This window comes from Salmo trutta, chromosome 40 (genome assembly GCF_901001165.1).
Source record: "Salmo trutta chromosome 40, fSalTru1.1, whole genome shotgun sequence".
Classification (NCBI taxonomy): Eukaryota; Metazoa; Chordata; class Actinopteri; order Salmoniformes; family Salmonidae; genus Salmo; species Salmo trutta.
Window position 1 is genome coordinate 13484567 of NC_042996.1, and position 18146 is coordinate 13502712.

The 18146-nt window shown below is 45.1% G+C and overlaps 1 protein-coding gene across 1 annotated transcript in view; it reads right to left on the reverse strand.

The window, feature by feature from the left end:
* LOC115180283 (USP6 N-terminal-like protein) overlaps positions 1–9330 on the reverse strand; it is an 87605-nt gene extending 78275 nt beyond the window's left edge. Inside the window, exon 1 of the mRNA XM_029742252.1 lies at positions 9108–9330. The gene's annotated coding sequence lies outside the window, so the exon portion shown is untranslated. The remainder of the gene's footprint in view (positions 1–9107) is intronic.
* Positions 9331–18146: the final 8816 nt, after the last annotated feature.

Genomic DNA, 18146 nt, shown 5'->3' on the forward strand with positions numbered 1-18146 from the left:
TCTCACACACACACACACACTCTCTCACACACACACACCTACACTCTCTCACACACACACCTACACTCTCTCACACACACACACACACACACCTACACTCTCTCTCTCACACACCTACACTCTCTCTCACACACACACACACACACCTACACTCTCTCACACACACACACACACCTACACTCTCTCTCACACACACCTACACACTCTCACACACACCTACACTCTCTCACACTCTCACACACACTCTCTCACACTCTCACACACACACACACACACTCTCTCTCACACACACACACCTACACACTCTCTCACACACACCTACACTCTCTCACACTCTCACACACACACACACACACCTACCTACACTCTCTCACACACACACACACCTACACTCTCTCACACACACACACACACACACACACACACCTACACTCTCTCACACACACCTACACTCTCTCACACACACACACACACACACACACACACACCTACACTCTCTCTCTCACACACCTACACTCTCTCTCACACACACACACACACACACCTACACTCTCTCTCACACACACCTACACACTCTCACACACACCTACACTCTCTCACACTCTCACACACACTCTCTCACACTCACACACACACACACACTCTCTCACACACACACACACACCTACCTACACTCACACACACACACACACACCTACCTACACTCACACACACACACACACACACCTACACTCTCTCACACACACACACACCTACACTCTCTCACACACACACACACCCTACACTCTCTCACACACACACCACACACACCTACACTCTCTCACACACACCACAACCTACACTCTCTCACACACACACACACACACCTACACACACACCTACACTCTCTCTCACACACCCACACACACCTACACTCTCTCACACACACACACACACCTACACTCTCACACACACACCTACACTCTCTCACACACACACACCTACACTCTCTCACACACACACACCTACACTCTCTCACACACACACACCTACACTCTCTCACACACACACACACACACACACACACTCTCTCACACACACACACACCTACACTCTCTCACACACACACACACACACACACACACCTACACTCTCTCACACCTACACACACACCTACACTCTCTCACACACACACACCTACACTCTCTCACACACACACACCTACACTCTCTCACACACACACACACACCTACACTCTCTCACACACACACACACACACCACACTCTCTCACACACACACACCTACACTCTCTCTCACACACACACACACACACCTACACTCTCTCACACTCTCACACACACACACACACCCTACACTCTCACACCTACACTCTCACACACACACACACCTACACTCTCTCACACACACACACCTACACTCACACACACACACACCTACACTCTCTCACACACACACACACCTACACTCTCTCACACACACACACCTACACTCTCTCACACACACACACCTACACTCTCTCACACACACCCCACACACACTCTCTCTCACACACACACACTCTCTCTCACACACACACACACACTACACTCTCTCACACACACACACACCTACACTCTCTCACACACACACACACACCTACACACACACCTACACTCTCTCACACACACACACACACCTACACTCTCTCACACTCTCACACACACACACACCTACACTCTCACACACACACACACACACACACACCTACACTCTCTCACACACACACACCTACACTCTCTCACACACACACCTACACTCTCACACACACACACACCTACACTCCACACACACACACACCTACACTCTCTCACACACACACACACACACCTACACTCTCTCACACACACACACACACACCTACACTCTCTCACACACACACACACACACCTACACTCTCTCACACACACACACCACACACTACACTCTCTCACACACCACACACACACACCTACACTCTCTCACACACACACACACCTACACTCTCTCACACACACACCCTACACTCTCTCACACACACACACACCTACACTCTCTCACACACACACACACCTACACTCTCTCACACACACACACACACACCTACACTCTCTCTCACACACACCTACACTCTCACACACACACACACCTACACTCTCTCACACACACACACACTCTCTCTCACACACCTACACTCTCTCACACACACACACACTCTCTCTCACACACCTACACTCTCTCACACACACACACACACCCTACACTCTCTCACACACACACACACCTACACTCTCTCACACACACACACACACCCACACTCTCTCACACACACACACCCACACCTACACTCTCTCACACACCCACCTACACTCTCTCCCACACACACCTACACTCTCTCCCACACACACCTACACTCTCTCACACACACACACCACACCTACACTCTCTCACACACCCACACACACACCTACACCTCTCTCACACACACACACCCACACCTACACTCTCTCACACACACACACACCTACACTCTCTCACACACACACACACACCTACACTCTCTCACACACACACACACCTACACTCTCTCACACACACACACCTACACTCTCTCACACACACACACACACCTACACTCTCTCACACACACACACACACCTACACTCTCTCTCACACACACCTACACTCTCACACACACACACACCTACACTCTCTCACACACACACACACTCTCTCTCACACACCTACACTCTCTCACACTCTCTCACACACACACACACACCTACACTCTCTCTCACACACACACACACACCTACACTCTCTCACACACACACACACCTACACTCTCTCACACACACACACACACCTACACTCTCTCACACACACACACACACCTACACTCTCTCACACCCACACACACCTACACTCTCTCACCACACACCTACACTCTCTCACACACACACACACACACCTACACTCTCTCACACACACACACACACACACCTACACTCTCTCACACACACACACACACCTACACTCTCTCACACACACACACACACACCTACACTCTCTCACACACACACACACACACCTACACTCTCTCACACACACACACACACACCTACACTCTCTCACACACACACACACACCTACACTCTCTCACACACACACACACACACCTACACTCTCTCACACACACACACACACACCTACCCTCTCTCACACACACACACACACACCTACCCTCTCTCACACACACACACACACACCTACACTCTCTCACACACACACACACACACACCTACACTCTCTCACACACACACACCTACACTCTCTCACACACACACACCTACACTCTCTCACACACACACACCTACACTCTCTCACACACACACACCTACACTCTCTCACACACACACACCTACACTCTCTCACACACACACACCTACACTCCTCTCACACACACACACCTACACCTCTCTCACACACACACACCTACACTCTCTCACACACACACACACCTACACTCTCTCACACACACACACACACACCTACACTCTCTCACACACACACACCTACCCACACACACACACCTACACTCTCTCACACACACACACACACCTACACTCTCTCACACACACACACACCTACACTCTCTCACACACACACACACACACACCTACACTCTCTCACACACACACACACACACCTACACTCTCTCACACACACACACACACCTACACTCTCTCACACACACACACACACACACAGCTTTGCTGAGGTTGCACCAACATCTGGTGTGCTGTGTGTGGGCCAGCCACTTCAAGACCAGGCAGAGAGAAAGCAGACCAATGTGCCAGCGGGCATAAGCACCCACCAGAGACTGGCACCCGGAGGTCTGCCTGCGCCTGGAGAGGAGAAGGGGAATGTAATAACACTATACCCTCTCAAACATGTAGTCTGTGTGTTTGAGAGGCAGGATGTGTAAGTTGTATTGTTATCTATTTATCAGTGTGGGCTGACCTGTGTTTTCTGTGTGGGGAAGAGGAGAAACCAAACCCTCCACCCACTCAGTGCCCACAGCACCATTCTGCAGACTGTCTGTGTGTTTTATTACAGAGAGAACCCATAGCAAGGGCCTGGTTGCTATGCTACGGAAGCTCAGCCGGGACCAGCTTTTCAGGCAGTCAAAGAAACCCCTCCAACTCACACAAGACACTGCCCAGACGGACAGACAGACTGCTCTTTCATTACACACACACACACTAGTTCTGTCTCTGTGGAGAGGCATTACAAGAGGCACGACTGCTCTTTGTGCCAACTGTGTACAGATCCCATGTGGAAAAGTGTGTGTGTGTGTGTGTGTGTGTGTGTGTGTGTGAGAAACAGAGAGGGGCAGATGACAGGGGAGGAGATCATTGTGGCTGCTGACCCTTGCCTGAGTACTGCAAGCTGCTCTGTTTCCTCAGTCATGGTATCAGGGCAGAAAGACAGAGATCCTTAGCATTGTTCAAGAACTATGAAATAAGGAACCATGTTTTAAATGGCACTAGGTGTATTTTAAGTGTTTTTATTTTTATTCTGTAGACCTATCTTTTTAGTCTATATGTCATGGTATGCTATGCAGTAGTAGCTAATAGGCTTAGTAGTACAAATGAATGAATGGACATAAATAGGATACAATACAGGTGATGATTCATTCACTGACTTTGTTTATCAGGACGATTCTAACATTGGAAAGGGCGGTGGCTGAGTTCTCTCTCCATTCAACATAAACTCGCTGCATTCATTGTGCAAACGTGAATGTACAGCTTTAAAATTGTGTTTTTACAACATAACTGTTGATAATTCAACCAATGAAAGCGGTTGAGATAGAAAAGTTATGGCCGGATGGGGCTACTTTCCTTTCCAGTCCAACACTGTTCAAAAATATAGACCAAATCCCCTGTTGCAACAAATAGGGCGAGCTGTACAGGTGGTGCAGGGCAGGCATGAGCTGCTCTTTCTTGTGTAACTGTTTCATATTCTGTCTATAGGACTAACCGTGTGTGAAGTGGCTACTACCTAGATTCATTTGGGAGTTGAGAAATGTTGGTATAAATAGGGGGAAATACATTTCTAGCATCCAATTTGCGTTTGCTTTACAGGTAGCTAGGATAATTAAGCTCGCTAAATGGTCACATCTGGATGCTTTGCCCGTCAATATTAATGGACTCCAGCACAGAGATGTATCGATAATAAACAACTCACCATGATCCACAACTTCCTCATCAACGCCTGGAATTGTCTGCATCAACAAACAATACCGACCATAGCTCCCACTCCCACTGTTTAACATGTCATGCCCTTCATCAGCATGCCTATGCACAACTATCTGGGTGGACACCTGCGTCTTCATTTTATGAAGGGCAGTAAAAGTAGCCCGGCTAGAAACAGCATTAGCCCACCTAGCCAACATTAGCCACAACGAATTGAGCTTTGTAACATATAATAACATATTGCAAATTCGTAACATATCGTACGAAATGGACGATGCACATCCACAAATGAACACATACCATATATGGGGGTGAACATTTAAACATTAAAACGTTTAAACTAAATTGGGATCCTAACATTCAGGAAAAAAATCCCTTCCTGAAAAACTTTTTTTTTTTTCCCAAAATGTAAATCACAGTGCGGTTATCACAACATTACCACTAACAGGTCCCCATCATCATCATAAACGGAAAATACAAATGAAAAAATACCTTACGCAACAATGCTGCAATGTGAGGAGAAAAAGAAATGTTTGCTACTTCATCAACAGGAGCTGTAATGCCTGAGGGAAAGCGAGAGGCGAGAAGCAGCGCAGCAGCACACGTCTGTGACTAGGGGAACAGGAAGGGGAACAGGGAGGGGAGCAGGAAGGGGAACAGGAAGGGGAGCAGGAAGGGGAGCAGGAAGGGGAACAGGAAGGGGAGCAGGAAGGGGAACAGGAAGGGGAGCAGGAAGGGGAACAGGAAGGGGAGCAGGAAGGGGAGCAGGAAGGGGAACAGGAAGGGGAACAGGAAGGGGAGCAGGAAGGGGAACAGGAAGGGGAGCAGGAAGGGGAGCAGGAAGGGGAACAGGAAGGGGAGCAGGAAGGGGAACAGGAAGGGGAGCAGGAAGGGGAGCAGGAAGGGGAGCAGGAAGGGGAACAGGAAGGGGAGCAGGAAGGGGAGCAGGAAGGGGAACAGGAAGGGGAGCAGGAAGGGGAGCAGGAAGGGGAACAGGTAGGGGAACAGACAGCTACCAGATCTTAACTTTTTGCTAGTTATTTATCATCTCATTACATAGTACCTGTTTTGACTTGCATCAAACTGAGAGACGCTAGTTAAGCTAGCTAACGTTAGCTAGGCTAACAAACTACATAACTCACCTTCTGAAACCTACAGTAAATAACAACTCCATTCAGATTTATTCATTACAGTTCACCTGTTGGCTCTTGGTGTTGTAGCTTGTCCTTAGCATTAACTTTTAGTTCTGTCTTTTTAATTCCATCTTCCATTGATTAGCCTACTGATACACTACATGGCCCTTCAACTTAGTGGACTTGGCTATTTCAGCCACACCCGTTGCTGACAGGTGTATAAGATCGAGCACAAAGCCCTGCAATCTCCATAGACAAACACTGGCACCTTTCCAACAAGTCACTTCGTTACATTTCTGCCCTACAAGAGTTGCCCTGGTTAACTGTAAGTGGTAGGCCACACAAGCTCACAGAACAGGAAGTGCTGAAGCACCTAAAAACCATCTGTCCTCGGTTGCAACACTCACTACCGAGTTCCAAACTGCCTCTGGAAGCAACGTCAGCACAAGAACTGTTCGTCGGGAGCTTCAATAAATGGGTTTCCATGGTCGAGCAGCCGCACACAAGCCTACGATCACCATGCACAATGCTAAGCGTTGGTTGGAGTGGTGTAAAGCTCGCCGCCATAGGACTCTGGAGCAGTGGAAACACGTTCTCTGGAGTGATGAATCACACTTCACCATCTGGCAGTCGTACGGACAAATCAGGGTTTGGTGGATGCCAGGAGAACGCTACCTGCCCGAATGTAGTGCCAACTGTAAAGTTTGGTGGAAGAGGAATAATGGTCTGGGGCTGTTTTTCATGGTTCAAGCTAGGCCCCTTAGCTCCAGTGAAGGGAAATCTTAAAGCTAAAGCATACAATTACATTCTAGATGATCCTGTGCTTCCAACTTTGTGGCAACAGTTTGGGGAGGCCCTTTCCTGTTTCAGCACGACAATGCCCCCATGCACAAAGCAAGGTCCAAGTGGTTCATCGAGATCGATGTGGAATAACTTGACTGGCCCCTGACCTCAACCCCATCGAACACCTTTGGGATGACTTGGAATGCCGACTGTAAGCCAGGCCTAATCACCCAACATCAGTGTCCGACCTCACTAATGCTCTTGTGGCTGAATGGAACAAGTCCCCGCAGAAACGTTCCAACAGCTAGTGGAAAGCCTTCCCAGAAGAGTGGAGGCTGTTATAACAGAAAAGGGGGGGTCCAACTTCATATTAATACCCATGATTTTGGAATGAGATGTTCAACAAGCAGGTGTCCACATACTTTTGGACATGTAGTGTATATCCTAATGACATGCCATAGGGAAGCTCTGACTGTAGCCTAGTAACAGTTTGATGACTTGTGATTGGACCAGTAGCGTAAATTATACCCTTTTCTCTCACCGCAGGAAGCCCGATGTAGACCATCTCCACTGTGAATTCAAGTGGACTTTAATGAATTTCGTATCATTTGAATGGAAAACCGAGAATTAAACGTTAATTGTTTTCCCATTTGTCACATCTAATACCAAAGGAAACATAACATATACTAAATGGAGGGACAGATTTACATGAACTATGTTAGGTCTACCACTGAATCCAGGATGCGTTTGTTAATGCAGATAATTCCAAACTAAATCCAACGCGTCGCATTGGTCTCATCACTAAAGTGGAAGGCATAGACGACCTATGGACGACACAGCTCGTTGCTAATAATAAAACAGAAAAAAAAACGGCTTTAATTTAAAAGACGCATCTGTCAGCAAATGGCGTATATTTGTTTGAAGCAGGAGGCTGTGGTCGTCGTTCAGGCCATTCTGCGGGCAGGGACACTACCGGAGGGCTCGTCAGCCACTGCACGAGAACCGCGATACTCAGCGACAACGCTGACAGTACCGCACAGTGACACGATGGAACGCAGTAACGTCCACTACCGGTCATAAACAGGCCAGCAGGCTATGGTTTGTTTGTGATCTGCTCTCATGCTTCTGGGTGGAAGCCGGGCAGGAAACTTTCATTCCTGGGTGACATTTGTGAAACAATGTATCGGTTTGCGAGTTCTATGTTTGCAATTTCGCTTTTTGTGGCATGGCTACAAACTATCCCTAAAGCAGTTTTTTTCCCTCGGCCGAGCCGTAAAGCCAAGGATGTGTTAAACCGCATTATCCCGAAACGGGACAGGACTGAGCCATTCCCTCTCCCACGCGGCTCATCGCTACTACAGTGGCCTGTAGTCCCAGACGTGGCCTTACTCACAACACAGCCACATGCGCAAAATACCATTCAACAACTAATTCAAATCGCTTCATTCTACAATTGATCCCCTTAAATCAATGAGGCTACAGGAGAAACGTTGAAACCCCCACGAAACGTCAAATGAGTGAAAGGAAAGCCTAGCCAACCAGAGCCGCGGGACGCAGGTCTGTGACCAATGGGAGAGCTTGATTCGTGGTTCTGCGGTCTGTCAACACCGACCCTCTGCAGGAGGCCGTCCGGGGGTTTGGCTAGGTACCGTAGGCCTCGATGAATAGAAATAACAACAAAGTTTGAAGCTATTAAACCATATTCCCGATTGTAAACAAAAAACGGGAATAATCCCGCATACCGAGTCGTTCAGTGCGGACAACAGTACACGAACGCGTTCCCGTCACATATGCCACTTTCAAAGCCGCAGTCCGCTTGTTAGCGCTTAGCCAACAGCAGTACACCGACATCCATATCGGGGAAGTTCATAAGTTACATTTCCCAGAACATTTCGAAAATGGAAAGGACAGGTTTACCTTGTTCTAACTCGACGTGTCCGTCTTGATCACATCGCTGCGTGTGTTTTCCCGGCCAAACTGGAGTAAAACATGTCCATTGTCCCGTAGCAGGAAGTCGGCGCTCTCTCTCCCAGAACAGAAGACTTGTCAAACTCACTATGAACCCCTGCAGGGCGCTGTGTAATCAATCCCAGTCCAGGTAGCAGTGCGCCGCCCGCCCGACGCGCTCATCTCACCCGCCATGTTGGATCCGAAACGAGGTTGCGGCACATAGGTGGCGAATAGTAAATGACCATTAGTCACTTGCGCCTTTTCATTTGATAGAAGAAGAAGAAAAAAAAGAACAACAAAGGAAAAGTCGTCTCATAGTCTTCATAGGCATCATGAAAAGAACAGCGCACGAGTCTTGCTAATAGCCTGTTAAATCAACCTGGTAGCCTATAAATTCATGATATTGATATTAACTATTTCTCAAGAGTTCTCATTTCAAGTGAAAATAGCTGGGGTGCTAAAAGTCTTTTCTAGGTTATTTAGAATAGGCTACTTTGTTTTTTTGTCACACAAAGTTACACAAATTCTGCTATTCTGTTATTATTTGTAACCAGCGAATAATTGCGTAACCCTTGTATTTGTTATTGAATGCTGAAGAACTAAAGTGTATATTCTTCAATGTGATACTGCTCTTCTTTACTCAGGGGGCCACCAACAAAACAAATCAACCTCTATTTATCCTCAGTGTGAAGTATCCACTAGAGTCTAGCTATACTGTATGGTGTTTACATACCAGTGATCCCACTGAGGGAGAGAGACAACTGTGTGTATGCACAGCCAAGTCAGCCTTCAATACATGATCAACGTTTTAACAATGTTATACAAATATAATGTTAAAACAATGTTCTAACAGGGCCTGAACTAATCCGTATGATCTGAAGGTTTTGCAAAACTGCACAGTACCAATAGCCCATGGCTAAGGCCCTTGAGAATAAACAGAGTAGTTGTGTTTGCAGGACAGTGATACGCTTTCATACACAGATAGTGGGAATGGCCACTTATTGTATTCTATGGATACCAAATAGCCTACCCCAAAACCCGTTAATCTTGAAAGTCATTTTATGCCTGCCAGTTTCCTGGTATATTATGTACAGTACCCATTTTTTAAAGCAGGCATGATATCAGATACTCTCTTTCTATGACACATCTAGATTCTGGACTGGATGTGTAAAATTAAACCAGCCCCAATAATGTGGGTCGTAGTCTTAGTATACAAATCTGTTTGGCTCTGTTGTGTGTATGAAACGGACGTCAGTGCGCTGCTCCACTGTCCCTGTCCCTATACCAGGCTGTTAATCTGTGACCTTTCAACCTAACTGTGGAGTGAGTTTACAGTACGTAACGTTTTTAACTCCGTTACACTCGCCCCTAAACTCGCCACACAGTGAGCGACCCTGGCTGTTAAGCTGAGCCCAACTGTGTATCCGGGTCACGGCACCAGTGAAACAACCGTCAATGTGCTGTTAAATACATGGCTTCCTCCACTATCTCTGTCTCCATACCGGGCTTAAACAAGTGATCCTCTTCTCACAAACACACATGACCGCCCTCCTTGAAAACGTACCGACCATTTTCGCTATCCAAAAATATCTAATTTGATAGCTCCACCGGCGAGATTTGTAGCTAGCTGTGGAGGGAGTTTACTGTACGTTCTTAACTTCCTAGTGGTGTGGCCCTCTCCTAGCAAAGGCTTTGAGAAACCAAGATGGTGTATAATGTGTGCAGTGCAGTGCGGTAGAGTATTTAACTTTGTGAGAGTGTTATTGGAGGAACATAGAGACTGCTTAAAGGTTATGCTAACTGGGGCCTGTGCCTGCTTGGCTGACTTCCAATAAGACTAAATAGTTCTTATATTTCACTACAAGTCACTAGCAATGTCTACACATTTTATTATTTCACCTTTATTTAACCAGGTAGGTTAGTTGAGAACAAGTTCTCATTTACAACTGCGACCTGGCCAATATAAAGCAAAGCAGTGCGACACAAACAACAACACAGAGTTACACATGGAATTAACAAGCGTACAGTCAATAACACAATAGAAAAAAAGAAAGTATACAGTGTGTGCAAATGGCGTGAGGAGGTAAGGCAAAAAATAGGCTATAGTAGCAAGTAATTACAATTTAGCAGATTAACACTGGAGTGATAGATGTGCAGATGATGATGTGCAAGTAGAAATACTGGTGTGCAAAAGAGCAGAAAAGTAAATAAAATAAAAACAGTATGGGGATGAGGTAGGTAGATTGGGTGGGCTATTTACAGATGGGCTATGTACAGCTGCAGCGATCGGTTAGCTGCTCAGATTGATGATGTGTTTGTTTTGAGGTTACTATATAAAGAGACTAGACACAATAAACAGGGTATACCGTAGCAAGGGTTGATGTTTATTACATCTAGATTCAATTCAGAAACAGTCACAACAATTTAGTCAAACAATGTATTCATTTATGCGTTTGTCACTTGTTTTTGGAACACACAGTATGACAGACATTAATGAACCGCAGCTCCGTTCAATTAGAAAGCAAACTTGAAGTGCTGTAGAGAAGTCACAAACAGACAAAATTAAGTATTTCACCAGCGTCAGGGCTTAGTAACCCTTTACAGAAGAGATAGAGAACACAGTGTTCTTCTTGGGAACAGTTAGCTAGCCTAGGTGTCTGAGTCACAGGTGGTAATCTGTTATCTGTTATCTATCTCTCCCAGTTAGAAACTCTGTCTCGCTTACCTTGTTAGTGTCACACTTTATGTCCCATCAGTTCTATTAATGTCACACCTAACGAGGTTAAGGCATTGGGGAGAGTGTGACACTCCCACAGTTCACCCACTGTGTGTGTTGATTTCATGGCCTATTAGGCCTGTGATTGTGGCAGCGGTGTCTGCAAACCAAGTCTGCCCCAACAAGAGTAACTACTCAAATAAAGAGCACAGTATGCTGCCTGACTGATGCACAGAGGGATACCAGTAGATTGTTTTCACTTTGTGTACAATTTTTGTTTGCAGAAATTATTTAATAATTGTATTACAGTCCTGGAGGACATTTCAATACAGCCCTCAGAAAATAAGAATAGTCTTGTCTATCCCAGCAGGGGAGAAGTGGAGGCAGATGGCTCCATCCTAATGGTCCTTCTTAATTGTGGTGACTGTGGACTCACAGATACACAGGGGTTCTCTGGGTGTGGACCAGGAATCAAACACCCACGAGGAGCCCAGGATGCTTCCCACACTGGAGAGCCAGCAGAGGAACTAGCAGGAGAGGTGAACAAACAACACACTCAAGCTTCAATAGGAATCATATAATAGTAGATCACATTTATGGGCTCTAATCACCTCATAACTTTAATGGTTTACCTTTTACACTTCATGTTCAAGTGATGGGTAGCGCTTACTGTGGCCTTTTGGTATTTGAAGGAAAATACTTCTTTAATGGTGCATAAAGTTTAACAGCATCACATGTTTTTATGAGACTGTTCAGTTCAGACTAATGGAAATAAAAACATATTCCAGCTGCATGTTCCTTCATAGTCACAAGATGGCAGCAAAGTATTGTCTAAATCAAATAGGGGTGTAAGTCATTTTGGGAGCATTTCTGAAAATGCAAGTTTTGGATATTAACACTACATACATTGAATAAATATTTTGCCAAAAAACATCCAGTGTCTATTTGGTTATTACAAAGTTTGTTGAAAAGCACTATGAGAAACAAAAGTAAGCCTTCCTTTGTATTTTGTATTTGTATTTATTAGGGATCCCCATTAGCTGATTCCAAGGCAGCAGCCACTCTTCCTGGAGTCCAAACACACCAAAGCACCCACTTTACATATAAAACAAAAGATAAAACAGTGAACTATGTTTGTACTGAATGAGCTAAATATAAAACAGTACATCATATAACATCCCTACACCACCACATATCCACAACACAAAATGTTCACAATGTGTGTGTATGCATGTGTCTGTACCTTTGTGTGTGTCTCTTCACAGTCCCAGTTGTTCCATAAGGTGTATTTTTACCTTATTTTTAAATCTGATTCTACTGCTTGCATCAGTTACCTGATGTGGAATAGAGTTCCATGTAGTCATGGCTCTATGTTGTACTGTGCGCTTCCCATAGTCTGTTCTGGACTTGGGGACATTGAAGAGACCTCTGGTGGCATGTCTTGTGGGGTATGCATGAGTGTCCGAGTATTTTAAACAGACAGCTCGGTACATTCAATTTGTCTACACCTCTTACAAAAACAAGTAATGATGAAGTCAATCTCTCTTCCACTTTGAGCCATGAGAGATTGACATGCATGTCATTAATGTTAGCTCTCTGTGTACTTTTAAGGGCCAGCCGTGCTGCCCTGTTCTAAGTCAAATGCAATTTTCCCAAGTCCCTCTTTGTGGCACTTGACCACACTACTGAACAGTAGTCTAGGTGCGATACAACTAGGGCCTGTAGGACCTGCCTTGTTGATAGTGTTGTTAAGAAGGCAGAGCAGCGCTTTGTTAAGTGTTGCAGTCATTTCAGTCGCTGTAGTAGCTGACATGTATAGTGTTGAGTCATCCGCATACATAGGCATACTGGCCTTACTCAAAGCCAGTGGCATGTCGTTAGTAAAGATTTAAAAAAGCAAGGGGCCTAAACAGCTACCCTGAGGAATTCCTGATTATACCTGCATTATGTTTGAGAGGCTTACATTAAAGAACACCCGCTGTGTTCTGTTAGACAAGTAACTCTTTATCCACAATATAGCAGGGGGTGTAAAGCTATAACACATCAGTTTTTCCATCAGCAGACTATGATTGATAATGTCAAAAGCTGCACTGAAGTCTAACAAGACAGCCCCCACAATCATTTTATCATTAATTTCTCTCAGCCAATCATCAGTCATTTGTTTAAGTGTTGTGCTTGTTGAGTGTCCTTCCCTATAAGCGTTCTGAAAGTCGGTTGTCAATTTGTTTACTGTGAAATAGCATTGTATCAAACACCATTTTTTCCAGAGGTTTACTAAGGGTTGGTAACAAGATGATTGGTTGGCTATTTGAGCCAGTAAAGGGGGTTTTACTATTATTGGGTAGAGGAATGACTTTAGCTTCCCTCCATGCCTGAGGGCATACACTTTCTAGTAGGCTTAATTGAAGATGTGGCAAATACGAGTGGCAATATCGTCCGCTATTATCCTCAATCATTTTCCATCCAGATTTTCTTTCATAATTTGGTCAGATATACTTGGATGTGTAGTGTCAGCATTTGTTGCTGGCATGTCATCCCTAAGTTTGCTTATCTTGCCAATAAAAAAGTCATTAAAGTAGTTGGCAATATCAGTGGGCTTTGTGATGAATGAACCATATGATTCAATGAATGAAGGAGCAGAGTTGGCTTTTTTCCCCAAAATGTTATTTAAGGTGTTCCAAAGCTTTTTACTATCATTCTTTATATTATTTATCTTTGTTTCATACTATAGTTTATTTTTCCATTTATTTAGTTTAGTCACATGATTTCTTAATTTGCAGTACGTCAGTTGGGCTGCCAGACTTATTTGCTATACCTTTTGCCCCATCCCTCTCAACCATACGATTTTTCAATTCCTCATCAATCCGAGGATATTTAACCGTTTTTACAGTCATTTTGTTAATGGTTGCGTGCTTATTAGTAACTGGAATAAGCAATTTCATAAATGTGTTACGTGCAGCATCTGGTTGCTCCTCATTACACACCACAGACCAGCAAATATTCTTTACATCATCAACATATGAATCACTACAAAACTTCTTGTATGACCTCTTATACACTATATTAGGCCCAGCCTTTGGAACTTTGGTTTTCCTAGATATGGCTATCATATTGTGATCGCTACATCCTATGGATTTTGATACTGCTTTAAAGCACATTTCTGCAGCATTAGTAAACACGTGATCAATACATGTTGATGATTTCATTCCTGTACTGTTTGTGAATACCATGGTAGGTTGACTGACAACCTGAACAGGTTGCAGGCACTGGTTACAGTTTAACAAAAAAATATTGAGTGGGCAGCTTGATGAGAGCCAGTCAATATTTAAAATCACCCAGAAAATAAACTTCTCTGTTGATATCATATACATTATCAAGCTTTTCACACATGTTATCCAGATACTGACTGTTAGCACTTGGTGGTCTATAGCAGCTTCCCTCAAGAATGGGCTTCAGGTGAGGCAGATGAACCATATTATTTCAACAGTATTTAACAATTAGATCGTCTCTAAGCTTTACAGGAATGTAGTTCAGAATATAGACCGCAACACCGCCCCGGTTGGCGTTTCTGTCTTTTCGGTAGATGTTATAACCATGTATTGCTACCACTGTATCATCAAAAGTATTATCGAAGTGCGTTTCAGAGACAGTCAGAATATGAATGTCATCTGTTACAAGCAAGTTATTGACTTCATGGACCTTGTTCCTCAGGCTGCATCCGTTAATATGGGCTATTTTGAGCACTTTTCTGGGTTGCTGGTTTTTAATGCTTTACTGGGAAGCTTATAAGTAGACTTGCTCATGTTATTTATATTGGTGCTGATAGTGCAGGGTGAGCTGCATTAAGTGGTCTTCCTACTATTGCACACCGCCTCAGTGCTAACAGTGTAACTCTGGTTCATAGGCTCATGATTACTGCATACAATATCTGTAGACTCAACAGAGGTACACAGGGTAACTAGGTGGACATAAATTAAGTTACTTACATTGTCTGCCAACGCCCTTAGGATAATGTACATTTGATTCAGCATTATCACGACTCATTGTCAAAATGGTAGAGATTAACTGAGCTGGTCTTGAGTCATTGATAAGTCATTGTTTCAACGCAGCTTGAAATGCGTGGACAGAGTCAAAGTTGTCTATAAAAGTGACTTCAGCAGAGCTATAGTAATATTTTAGCCAAATGTGTAATGCCAGTAGCCCGCTGAATCTTTCACACCCACGGCGCAACGATGGTACTGGACCTGAAATGATTGCCTGTTTTTTTTTGGGGTTTTTAATGCTAAAATCAGTTCTTTAAAATCAATTTTCAGATGTTCCGAGCTAGCCCTCCTGATGTCATTTGACCCCACATGGACTACGACAGTGTCAGCTCCAGGCATCTGTGATAGAACAGTCAGAAGCAGCCTTGTTATGTCCCGTACTCTTGTCCTGGGTAGCACAGGGTTTTTGCCTTGGGGACCGAGATGTTTCTCACCATAGAGCTGCCTATGATGACAGCTGGTGATGTTGAATGGGCCGGTCTCTCAGGCAGCCTCACGGTCTGATGAAGGTGGGAGCTCCGAGGATCTGAAGCCGAGGTAGAAGCCACCAGAGAGGGAGACAGAACAGAGAAATGAAGACACAGGTACCTCCGGATCCAATCTTAAATGGGAAGTCCCCAAGGAAGAAGGTGCCGGAACCTCTGGATCCAGGGCGGCAAAGCCGTTTCTGGTCTATGTCAGGTCCGGGCTCAACACCTCCAAGGAGACTCCTGTTGTCAGAGGATGCTTTCTTTGACTTCCACAGCGAGTGACGTATCTCTATGGCTGGTTGGTTGGGTCGAGAACAGCTCCGTTCTGCAGGAAAGGGGGAGACCCCTTCAAGGATGGAACCCTGCTGAGCACCGCCCAGTTGACTGTGGAGAGCCGACACGGCAGGGACACTTCCACCAGATCAGAGCAGCGGCGGTGATGCCCACATATAGAATTCAACTTTGTTACAATTAGATTATTAAGTCTTTGTTTGCTAAACCGAAGCAGAGATTGTATTCTGGATAAGGAATTTTGTTTTGCTCATACTTTCATTGGATGCTCTTGAACCTGAAACCTAAATCTGGAGATGCAGAGGCCACCCCTCCTTCAAAGCCTCTCTGTGTCTGCCTTATAATGATGGAGAGTTGCTGATCTTGGCTTTAGAGTTGGACATAGGATTTCAATCAACCATGCCATGGTTAAGTCAATGATCAGGGAATACTTTTTATTTGAAGCTGCTGCCCTGGCTCGATTCAAACCTTGGGCTAGATTCTATCAGATCCACGCTAGCCGACATCCACATAGCGGTAATTTTGACGGTGCCGGAGATGGAACCGCATTAGAGATCCACAAGTGGCTCCTTGTGTTACTTTATTGCGGACACTGCCATTGGATGCAATGAAACCACACCCAGGTTTATATCCGACAAATCCCATGCAGCCGCGTTAGAAGTTCACGCAGCCGCGTTAGAAGTTAATGCAGCCGCGTTAGAAGGTCATGTAGCCGCGTTAGAAGTTCTTACAGCCGCGTTAGAAGTTCAAACATTTGAATGCTTGATGTTCTTTTGTCTACACCTCGATTAGTCTGGTATAGCTGTTCCCATAGACACGTATAGGGGAAACACTTGACTGCCTGTAATTATTTCTAGCATCGATAGAGCCTACACTTTCTACCACCGTTTTGAACTTATAATGCAGTTGGGATAATAAGGAAGGGAGTGGTTGGTGATGGACAGGAGCAGCCACTCATCGATTTGTCATCTCCTGCCGCAGTTACACCGCCAAACATCCTCTATGTGGACGTCGGCCAGTGTGGGTTAATGCTCGATCTGATTGAATCGAGGCCTACGTTATTGTTCCGTGGCTTTAGGTGTTGTGGAAGGTGAAGAGGGGGAGAGTTCAGTCAGAACTAGTGGAGCTCTCTGGAATGACTCGCACCGTGTCCACCAGAGGTCATGACTTCACCACTTTCTCAACTTGTCTCCTGTAATGGCAGTGGCAGCTAGTGTGTAACTCTTATATTGAAGTTGTATGTACTATGTAGCCCGGGAATATAATTTCTGTTACGTAATTCTGCAGTGGTGCCTTTCCATCTGAAATACACAGAAATGTGGAAGAATCTGTGGCTGTGGGTTCAATCCTTAGCTTGTGGGTAAGAGTGTGAAAGAGCCGGTGGCTCTGTGTTAAGGTTCTCACCTCTGAAGCACAGGGTTGCAGATTTGATCCCTGGCTCATCACCTGGTTGTGTTGACACTCTGGGATAGTTGGAAGACTGTCA